A 10,618-nucleotide genomic window follows, 5' to 3' on the forward strand; every position below is an offset into this window, starting at 1 on the left:
CTGTGACAATGAAGGCCCAGTGGTCACGGGAGGGAGGGACTGAGCGAGGGGAGGGGAGTGGGCTGCCAGGGAGAAATCGGTGATGGAGAAAATGGATGGAAGGAGGAAGGGGAGGTGAAGGGGGGTCACTAATGGCCCCAAGACACAGCTGGCTGAAGACACCCAAGGACGGACAGACAGAACGAGCCGACGTATGTGTGTGAAGAAGATAAAAATAGGGAAAGAGAGGGGGTCTCGTCATCGCTACTGACCGAGGCAGGTTATTTTCTTGTCGTGCCTTTTTACGCACACACAAAGACAGACGGACGAGCTGCCCGACACGTCGATGAATTATCCATGCAACAACGGCGCCTTCTCATATTAATGAACTTAAACGAGGGAGAAAAGGAGAAGCTGGGGGCAAAACACCGTCGAGTCACGTGACGACCTTCGCTTTGCGTTGCTACTTTAGTTGCGCCCCCATTCATTTCAACTGGGAGAGCGTCAAGTGAGTTACTATTGCCCATGTGGAATAAGATTTCAACAGAATAATTCATCATTCTACATCCATCCCAGGGGAGGCGCTCACCATATTGGGCAATTTTGTTAATATAACACAAACCTAACAACACTGAAATTACAACTAACATCTGAAAACAATATAAACAGCCAGTCATTCATTTTCAACAACGCTTGTCCTTGCCAGGGTCGGGGGTGCTAGAGCTTATACCAGCTGACTGCGGGCGAAAGGCAACTACAGCCTACAATGGAGAATTTAAACAAGAAAATAAATACGGCTAAAACTTCCTATAAATAGGATTTTTCTTTTAAACTTGAACTTTGACACTATGCAAGTACATTGCTAATTACTTTCCCACGTTTAATTCCAGTTGATGTTAAATGCGCTCACAAACAGTGCAAATGTCACATGGCCAAACTGAAACGACATTTCCTGTTACCCAATCTATCATTAAAATAGTTTCAAATGAAGTTCAAGCGGATTCTACACGTCTTAATTATTATTATGGATTAGTTTTCCATTTTACTTTAACTGTCGGTGACTGTACTTTAACATTTGTGCCAAATTAGCATTCAACCCTACATTTAGGTTGCATAATTTAACCCTGACTATTTCCTACATTACCCACAAGCCCCGGTATCTTCGCACCATTAGCGCCTCAGCTGTTAACCTTGACGATGACATCATGCGCGTTGAACCGCGGACAAAACGTGTGCGTCGCTTTTGATCGGGAATGGAATTTGCCATCGTGTGTCACCGGAGAGCCATACAAAAAAAAGAGCTGCTAATGAAGTGCAAAAAAAAAAGAGGCGGGGACTGAGAGGGGCTGAGGGTGGGATGCGGAAAAGGGGGCGAGGAACAGATGTGGGATGAAGATGGGGAGGGAGAGGAAAATAGGAGAGAGTGGCGGAATGAGTCCTGGAGGAAAGAACCAATCATCCAAGTCAGGGGTGTCGAAGGTGGAGCCCGCGGGCCGGAAATGGCCCACTAGGGGGTCCCAACCGGCCCGCGGGGCAATTTGTAGCTCATTCATACTGCGCGTACTGAATTAAATGCTTTCGTATTTTTCGACAAAGGGGGCCGCAAAAACAGATTTTTGGGAGTTTTGTAATTAAGTGCGTGCAATACCGAACTTTGCTCCATTTCCTATCTACAATCACCCTCGTTCACATTCAAGTACCCCAAAAGCAACAGTTAGACAAAATCAGAAGAAAGCGACAAACAAGCCATCCAGAAAGTCCCTGAAAATGTATAGGAAATTTACCGGAATCGACCTGTCGGTACCCTAAAAATGACTGCTATTGACAACTTAAATTGGCTTCTTTCAGCACCATAGACAGCGCTAGATGTCCAATCTATGAACGTTCATTCGCCCCTCCTAGTCTAAATGCTACATCCTCAACAATTTACTTCGGACGCATTTACTTCATCGGTCCACGTGTGTGTGTGTTTGAGGGTGTGCGTGATGTGTCTGCTTATGTGTGTGTCTGTTGACTGTGTGGATGTTTAAAAATGTGCCTGGCTATGCTTGGCAAAAGCAGGTGACTCAACAGCAGTGTGTTAGCACTTTTTAGCACTCATTAGCTTTCTCCGAATGGTCATAGATGTCCAATCTGGTTTGACTGGGATGGCTGACAGGGATCATTGGTGATAATTTGCCTCAGTGGAATAACTTTAGCCCAACTTGTAGTTGAAAATGCTATTTTTGTTGAATTTATGTAGGAATCTTGGATGCTGTTTAGTAACGAATTTAGTCAAAACAGGGATATTTGCCTTAGTGTCAATTTTTTTAGTAATATTTTGAAAAAAACGGTGAAACTTGAGAGGGAAAGTGGTACGGAAAATGAATGTTGAATAACGGATTGAATATGGAGCTTGGATTGCTATGTATAAATAAGGAGTTTTTGATCAAAAACAATGAATGACGTTGTTTCGGAGTCAATGGGTATTGATTTTGAAGGTCTTTTTTAAAGTCAATGTCACTTTGAATGGGAGCCTTTTGAGAGTTTTTGGTGCCTCCAATGATGTTGACCATTGAGTCAAAATCCTCTGAATGGTCCAATGTGTGTATTTTTTTAGGTGGATTTTTTTTAGCGACCAAAAAAAAAAGATTGTTGAAATGCTTGGAAAAGAAAAAAACTATTTTTCCGGGTGGGTGCGCTTTGGTCTAACGAGTGAACAAATACCGCAGAATTTTGGAATGTTTATTCTCCCCAAGTTCCAAACGTCGCAACCATTAAACATCCTTCTCGACTTCTAAATATTTTCAGAATCTGTCCGTCCATACCATCGACACACTTGCTCTGCATTGGCTCACAGCAGCAGGTGATGTTTACGCCAGAGTGGATGCCAGCGCGTTTTAGTCATCGCGGATTAACGGGCGAACGTGGGCGAAGAGTGCGTACGCATGAAAATTCCAGATTGAGCGTCGAGGGGGAATTGCTGCAACTTGACCTGAAATGCGCATGCCGGGAAAAAAAAATAAAATAAATAAAAACTAGCAGGCAGTGATGGAAAAAAAAAACGAAAGCAGAAACTAACCTAGAAGCTCCATAATTGATGATAGGAAATTGGAATTGGATTAAAAAAATGAAGCTTATCCTCTCCCTCTCGGAGCCTCAGGTGCGAATTTCTACGTTGGCTCAGCCGATAGACATCAGAGAGGTCATTAGCATCCCGGCCCGTTTGTCCGCACCCCCCGCCTTGTTTTCCGGGCAGGCGAACAGTCTAGCAATTACCCGCGCGGCCACGACAGCCCGCGCGAGACGCACCTTGGCGCCTCCGCATCGCACCGCCAACACCGCCGTCTTTTCCGCCGCTTGTTTGTGCGTTTGCCTCCCTGCGTCGTCGTCGAGGCTTTGGTTAATTCAGCAGAACTCAGCGTGTGGTGCGCCGTTCACTTTGTGCGCGTCCGTGTGTGTGTGTGTTGATAGGCGTTTGTGTGTACGCTTGCCTGACATGTTTATATAGGTCAGCCTAGCGAACCAAAATAAAGCAAACGGGAGGGATGGAAGAAAGCATTGCGATCAAATCAAGTGTTTCCGGAAAATATCGCCTATTTTTCGGAACATGGGTCCCCGCTCTTTCAAAATGGAAGCAGCTAATTTATGGATTTTTAACCGCCCGAAGCGTCATGGTGATGTTATCACTTTGGGCGCCTTCAAAGTCTTTACCAACTAGTGTAACGTTAGCCAACAACATTGAGAGCATTTTTTAATATACTTACGGCTTTGTTTCGACGTACTAATGTGAAAAGGCATGATATTTACAGGGTATTTATTCATTCATTCATCTTCAGATGCTCGAGGGTCGTGGGGGTGCTGGAGACTATCCCAGTTAACTATAGACAGTAGGTGGTGTACACCCTGAATTGGTTGCCAGCCAACTGCAGACAGGATATTAATTACCAGATCATTTGTTCCTAAAATTATGATAATATTGATAGTTTACTGATGGATGACGTGTTGTTTTCAAGAAAGACCGTTGGTGCCACTACAGAAAAATGATTTAAAGATAACTATAGATGCTTTGACAGATGTGAAACAAACTGTATTTATAATTTGTAAGGGCAAAGATGATATGCTAGCATACTACTAGGCCAATAGTAGCAAAGAAGACTCCGTCAAATGTTTGCTGCCATTACTGAAGAACAAGTTGAGGGTAGACATGCTTTAACCGATTTCAAGAATATCCACCAAGCTACTATGGTTGGATTAGCACAGAAAGTGGAATCTAAGTCAAGGTCAAGTAATTATTATTATTATTATTTTTTAAACTCTGCAATTGTTTTGATCTACTTCATAACATTAAGCTTTTTGTTGTTTAAGACTGGCTGGGAACAGAAAAGCGAGATATTTCAGCAATCCAAATTTAAAACTTTTCAATGTAACTATCCGATATTGCAGTTTAGTCGCAACATTTTTTGAATGGAACGTTTTGTAATATGGTTCGATGCGCTACAGTCAGGTGTGCCCTTATAATGCTGAATTTCCGGCCCCTTTTTCTGCCCTTCATTCACTTCCTTTCCAGGCTGGCCATGCAGCGCCGTTGCTATGGAAGCTAATTCACAGGTGGCGAGCGCTTTGCGTGCAATGCGCGGAGGCAGTTGAAAAAACCCCCCAAAAAAACACGCTCACGTTTATCCTGTACTCTCACAGCCTAGCAACAACACCACTCGATACGATTACGTAACAAGCCATCATTAAAAGACTTCCAATATATTTTGACGGAAATAGATAGGCAGAAAATGCTGCTATTTACTCTAATTCTTTTTCACTGACTATCAATATGTTGTCTTACCTAGTTACATAATAGACAGTTAAACATTCCCCAGTGCATAATTTGGGTTCCAATGCAAAATCGTTAAACCAAGAGTAACATACGAGTAAATAGTGCTGTTTATATACATATGATTTGACTATTAAGCTAATGCTTTCTGGAATTTGCAATTAAGATTATCTTATATATTAGATAAACTGGAAAAAAATGGTCTTGAAACTGAAGCCACTTCTTGATTAAACTAAGAAATGACATCGTAAAATCACTATATTGACCTTGTAGTACAAATGGATTACGCTGTCGATGACAAATATTTCCTCCCCGACAAATCCCCCAGTTCGCCAAAATGAAGACAAACAAATGATTAAGCAGTCTAAAAAACAACAACTCAAGTTTAAAAGAAAGTCCCAGTTGCATCTTTGCCCGAGTCCCCTTGTTGTGGCCCACCAAGTCCCGTTCCTCAGCCTCATCTTGTTCATTAAACCCTAATGAGACACATTTGATCAGAAATTCCTCATTAAGCCGAGATGGCCCTAAACACCGCTGGATGCCAGTTTTTCTCTGCGCATCTATTAGCGGCACCATTCTTAAGCGTTGTAATTCCCAGCATGCCTTGCAAGGAAGGATAAGCACGACAAAAAAGGCCACCAAAAAAAAAGCCAATTGGACGCAAAACGATTACGGGAGACTCGACTTTGTCCCCGGCAAAATGAGGACTACCTGGAAGGCGGCGGAATTACGGCGAGGATATTAATTTGGCTTGGGCCACTTTGCGGCGTCCTCCCATCCAGCACTAAGCACCTCCAATCAAACAAGCGCCACGCTGGAAGCGGCATACAAATGAGCTTCTGCTCACAATCCTCTCTCTCTTTGGCTCCGTCACCCTCGACATTCACGGCTAAAACCTTCTGCATCCAAAGGATGGAGTGCGTCAAAAATAAGCTAGCTATATTTGGGAACAGCTCCTTATCTTCTTTACACGTGGTATTATTATTATTATTATATTTTTCAGGCTTGTGACATGATTGCATACGCTTTATTTTATTATTTACTCAAATTTTAGCACCTATAGTTAGCTGGGATTGGCTCCAGCACCCCACCACGACCTTTGTGAGGATGAGCGGTTCTGAAAATGAATGATGTTTACTATTTTACTTAATTTATTCCAATTTTAGCACCCATAGTTAGCTGGGATTGGCTCCAGCACCCCCACAACCTTTGTGAGGATGAGCGGTTCTGAAAATGAATGATGTTTACTATTTTACTGCTTATTTTGAAGTATTTTTAATGTTCAAAACTATTCAAAATGTCTATTTATTCACTTGTAATTTGTCTACAAATATTTAAAAATGTTCCACTTTAGTCGACAATACGAATTTGATCGCTGCCATTGACAGACTGAGATAAATTGGAAAAATTTCAATGGAAATTGTGAATTTTGTCATAAACAACATCTACAGTGGTGCCTTGCCTTCCAAGTTTTAATGTTACATGACCAAACTCGCCACTCAAATCAACTTTCCACACTGCCATGTTTGGCACACTTGGTGATCATTTGTTGCCGCTCCCCATTACAAATAAATTGGATGCCTGTAGCTGTCAATAGCAGCCAATAATTTAAATTAGAAAATATTTGCCACTCATAACACTCAAATAACCTTTTTACTTGCAAATGAATCGTATTGCCACAAATCCGTCCCAGTCGAATTTCTATGTTCCAGTTAACTCACTGGCTGCCTTTGGCGCTAATAGAATCACTGCCAACCCCCCATTTCAAATGGCTTGGACATCCTCTACCGTTATAGCTCTAGCCTCATTCATTAGCGTCGGCGATAGTCCAGCGGCTCCGCTAGTGTCCACGCTTTTTCCTCTTTAATGAGCGACATTCTCCTCTCTAATAAACCCCCACAATCGTAAATACCATGAGCCTCCGGGGCAATTAGTCGAGCTTATGGCGCGGTTCTCGTAAACGCGAGCCGCAGTAATGACGGTGAATTTAGTTAATTTGAGTTTTTTTTTTTTCTCCTATCTAAAAAGCGCCCTTCAACCTGCGCCTCTCATCCGAAAACATTTATGCAAATCCATCCTTCTTTCATTGTGTTGCATCATGCGGGAAAGCCACTTTTAGCGCTCGACATGATAAAGCACAAAACTTCTGAGAGAATCTTCTCATACCAAAGTAAAATAGTCCAATCAGCGATAAACTCTGCAATCAAGCCAAAACATGATGAAGTGGGATGACGTCATAATCCATCACTCGGACCCTGCACCTGTCATCATCTTTCAACACACATCCACACACACTCTCACACACACACTCTCACACATACACACACACGCCTCCCTCTCTCTCTCCCCAAATGTCCTCGGGGCAAGCGAGCATCCGTTCAAGTGAGCAGTGACACTGCAGTCTTCCCTTTAATGGCACATGCGTACACCCACCGGAGGATGGTGACGTCCAAGATAAGCAGCATCTATGAGAAGCTATGACAAAAATCGCCCAAAAACACGCCGAGAAAGTCATTTCGACAACACACGTGTGTGTGTGTGTGTGTGTGTCCTTATGCAATAGGCATCACGCTGTGACACACCAGAAGGATGCTGAGATGTTCTATCTAGCAAGTCAAACGCCAAAGTTGCACATCCTTTCTACTCTGAGAAGCGGTGCAACGTTGTTCTCCCAAAAAAGCAGAGGGTAGGATGGAAGGAAGTAAATGAGGAAGAAGCTCTACCTGTGACGGCGGTGGTCCGTCCTTTCCCCCCCGCTGCTCCCGGTGCTGCGTGCCCGCGCTCGACCTCCTCTGCCGAGGCTGCGATGAGCTGAGACGGGCGTCGCGTCGAGCGGCCGGCGGAGGCTCCGTTCGCCTTGATGGCTGAGACTGACTGACAAATGGAAACGCTACAGACACAACAAGCCCCTCGCTCTCTCTCTCGCTCTCTCTCACGCTCTCTCACTCTCTCACTCACACACACACACACACTTGCTCTCTCACCCTCCAACCCGTATCTGCTCTCCCTTTCTGCCTTGCTTTTCAGTCTCTCCGACACTCTCGTCTCCCCATTTGACTATTTAACGGCATTTTTCTGCCCTTTCCTCATCCCTCACTCTCTAAAGCCCTCTCCGTCTGTTGCTCTCTCTTCTCACTCTCACTCTCACACACACTCTCTCTCTCATGTATACTCTGTTGGCCTGCCTCTTTCAGTCTCTTTGGCGCTGTCGTTTTACCTCCTTTTCTCTCCCCCTCTAGCGTTGCTTCCCTTTCCTCCCTCTCTCCACTTTTCCAACCCACCTCTCTCATTTTTCTCTCTCACACACACTCACAAATTCCACCTCCCTCCCTTCTCTCACTTTTTCCTCTCACCCCTCTTTCCTTCCACTTTCTCCCTTTTCCCGCGTCTCCCCCCCAAGCCCGCTTGCCGCCGTGTTGCGAGTGCACGAAGGGCGAGGGGCGGGCCCACGAAAGTGTGGCGGTAGGCGAGAGTGATGGGGACTCGGGGGATAAGAAAGCAATTAGAAGACAGCTCCTCTTCCTTCCAGTCGGGAATGTATAATGGAATTAGCTCGGCGGAGGTGTATGGGGTGACAGCAGAGGTTGGGGGGTGGGGGGGTTGCCTGAAGATGGAGGGGTGACGGGGGCTTCAGCACCTTTGGCGGGGATAGACGGTCATTCCGTTTGAACTGGGAGGGGGTGTGGTCAGCCATTCCATTACAAAGCAATCGGCCTTCAATAGCATCCAATAACTAAAATGCATGCTTTGCAATCTACGTTTATTTACTTATGTCGACTACAAATAAGATGGGATGACAGTTGTTTTTGTGTTTGTATCAGGCATGTCATGAGCTTTCCATCTGAGGGCCACATATAGAAAAAAACGTCATTTTCTGACATGCTAAAAGGGCAGTAGGGCTGTCGCTATCGAATATTTATTAACTTTTTATGCTATTGATACATCGAGTAATTTGCCCCTGTGGTAGATGCAAAAAGAATTGTGATGTTAGATCATTAGCAAACACTAGCCTGAGCTATTTGCATTCTTGCCTTGCCTTCTAAACAGTCTTCAAAATCCCTGCACTAGCATTTGATATTATTGAGGCTAATGACTGAGCGTTGCGGTTTTGTTGGAAAACACCACAATAGATACACTAAAAAACATAGTCTCATTTCCCCTATCGTCAATGACCAAAATGAACACAACATTAAGATATCTACTATTAAAATGCTAGAAAAAGTGTTTTTGGACGACTTGCAGGTTAAAAATGTCTCTAAAGGATGGGTCAACTACCAAAACTGATGGCAATTATTTTGACAACCGTTAAGTTGGCGACTAGTCAATCAATCGCAAGCGGCGTTTCTAGCCACTGTCGGGTTGTTTTGACAATGTCACCCTGGTTGCATTGGTTGGCCTTCCTTTCCTTTCCAGCTTTTCTAATCATGAAAATCTTGTGAAATTGCACATGCGCACCCCCGCTCGCATTTTCACGTCACACACACACGCGCCGGCGCATTTGGCAATCCAGTAGCGCGCAATTGATTCAGCGTTTAATTTCCCTCCCAGGCACTCTTGACGGAGGCGCCCCGGTCTGACCTTGAAGACGGACGCCAGAGGTCACATCTCACAAATGCACCCCCCCCCCCTCCCGCATAATAAACGAGCGCTTTCCATCTGCCTTCTAATTATAGACAAAATGCCGCGCTTCCTAATTTTAGCTGCGGCTGCAAAATAGTGCGCCATGAATAATTCACGAGTTGAGACACGGAGCCTGCCGGCACGCTTATTGCCACGCCGTTTCATGCTGCGTTCGCGTCGGAACTAGGGGAAGAAAAACAGCGGATCAACATGGCATGTGCACCTCGATTTTTGGGGGGTTGAATGGGGGGGGGGGCGTTCATGCCATTGACGACCACAGTTGTCAATGCATTTTATTTTTTTAGCACAACTGTCAGAAGATGGCAGTGATGTACCATTGAATATCAGAAAGCATCTCTATTTTTTAGTCAACACTGTGAATATTGTTGAAAAAAAATTGCAAGATTTAGTTATATTATCTCTTTTTACTAAGATATTCTAAAACAAAAAGGAAAGCCAAATTATTGTTCCTGAACTGTATCCACTTTCAATTTTTTTCAAATACTCTAACGATATTCATTCATTCATTTTCTGAACTGCTTATCCTCCCAAGGGTCACCGGGGGTGCTGGAGCCTGACTTGGGCATGCGGCGGGGGATATCCTGAATTGGTGGCCAGCCAATCCCGGGGCACGAGAAGACAAAGGACAACCATTGACGGTCACGCTCATGGTTAAGGTAAAATTAGAGTGTCCAATCAGCCTACCATGCATATTTTTAGAATGTGTGAGGAAACCGGAGTACCCAAAGAAAACCCACACAAGCCCAGGGAGAACGCGCAAACTGAAGGACTGACCTAGCATCGAACCCAGGAGCCCAGAACTGTGAGGCCGACACGCTAAAACATTTTTTTCTGATATAGAGCAGAAGGGGTGCAAGAGCATCACTAGGGATCTAAAAAAAAAGTGATTTTATAAGGAATCCAAAACGGAGATGATTGGCAAATATTGAACGAGGCAGCTAAGAGACGCACGATGCAAAGTCGCCTGATTGGCTGCGGCCAAAGTCTCAGTGGGCCGCGTTTGTTTTGATCAGAACGGATGCGAGGCGGGCGGACGAGAAAGCGCCCGCAGCACCGACACGAGCGGAGGCGGACGGCGGGTTAAAACCGGCGGGCCGCGTTTGAACACTCCTCTCATCTCCACGCGCCTCTGGAGCTCGCCGACGGGCCCCCGATGCGCGCGCGTGATGCCGCCCGACTTTCAACTCGCGC

At 44.8% G+C, this 10,618-nt stretch overlaps 1 protein-coding gene and 1 long non-coding RNA gene across 2 annotated transcripts in view; one reads left to right on the forward strand and one right to left on the reverse strand.

Moving 5' to 3' along the window:
* rai1 (retinoic acid induced 1) overlaps positions 1–8,002 on the reverse strand; it is a 57,934-nt gene extending 49,932 nt beyond the window's left edge. Inside the window, exon 1 of the mRNA XM_077618012.1 lies at positions 7,510–8,002. The gene's annotated coding sequence lies outside the window, so the exon portion shown is untranslated. The remainder of the gene's footprint in view (positions 1–7,509) is intronic.
* The window catches only part of LOC144087902 (uncharacterized), a 62,851-nt gene that overhangs the window by 49,248 nt on the left and 2,985 nt on the right, over positions 1–10,618 (forward strand). The window contains exon 5 of the long non-coding RNA XR_013304784.1: positions 9,960–10,083. This is a non-coding gene — a long non-coding RNA (uncharacterized LOC144087902). The remainder of the gene's footprint in view (positions 1–9,959; positions 10,084–10,618) is intronic.

The sequence above is a fragment of the Stigmatopora argus genome, chromosome 14, assembly GCF_051989625.1.
Source record: "Stigmatopora argus isolate UIUO_Sarg chromosome 14, RoL_Sarg_1.0, whole genome shotgun sequence".
Taxonomy (NCBI): domain Eukaryota; kingdom Metazoa; phylum Chordata; class Actinopteri; order Syngnathiformes; family Syngnathidae; genus Stigmatopora; species Stigmatopora argus.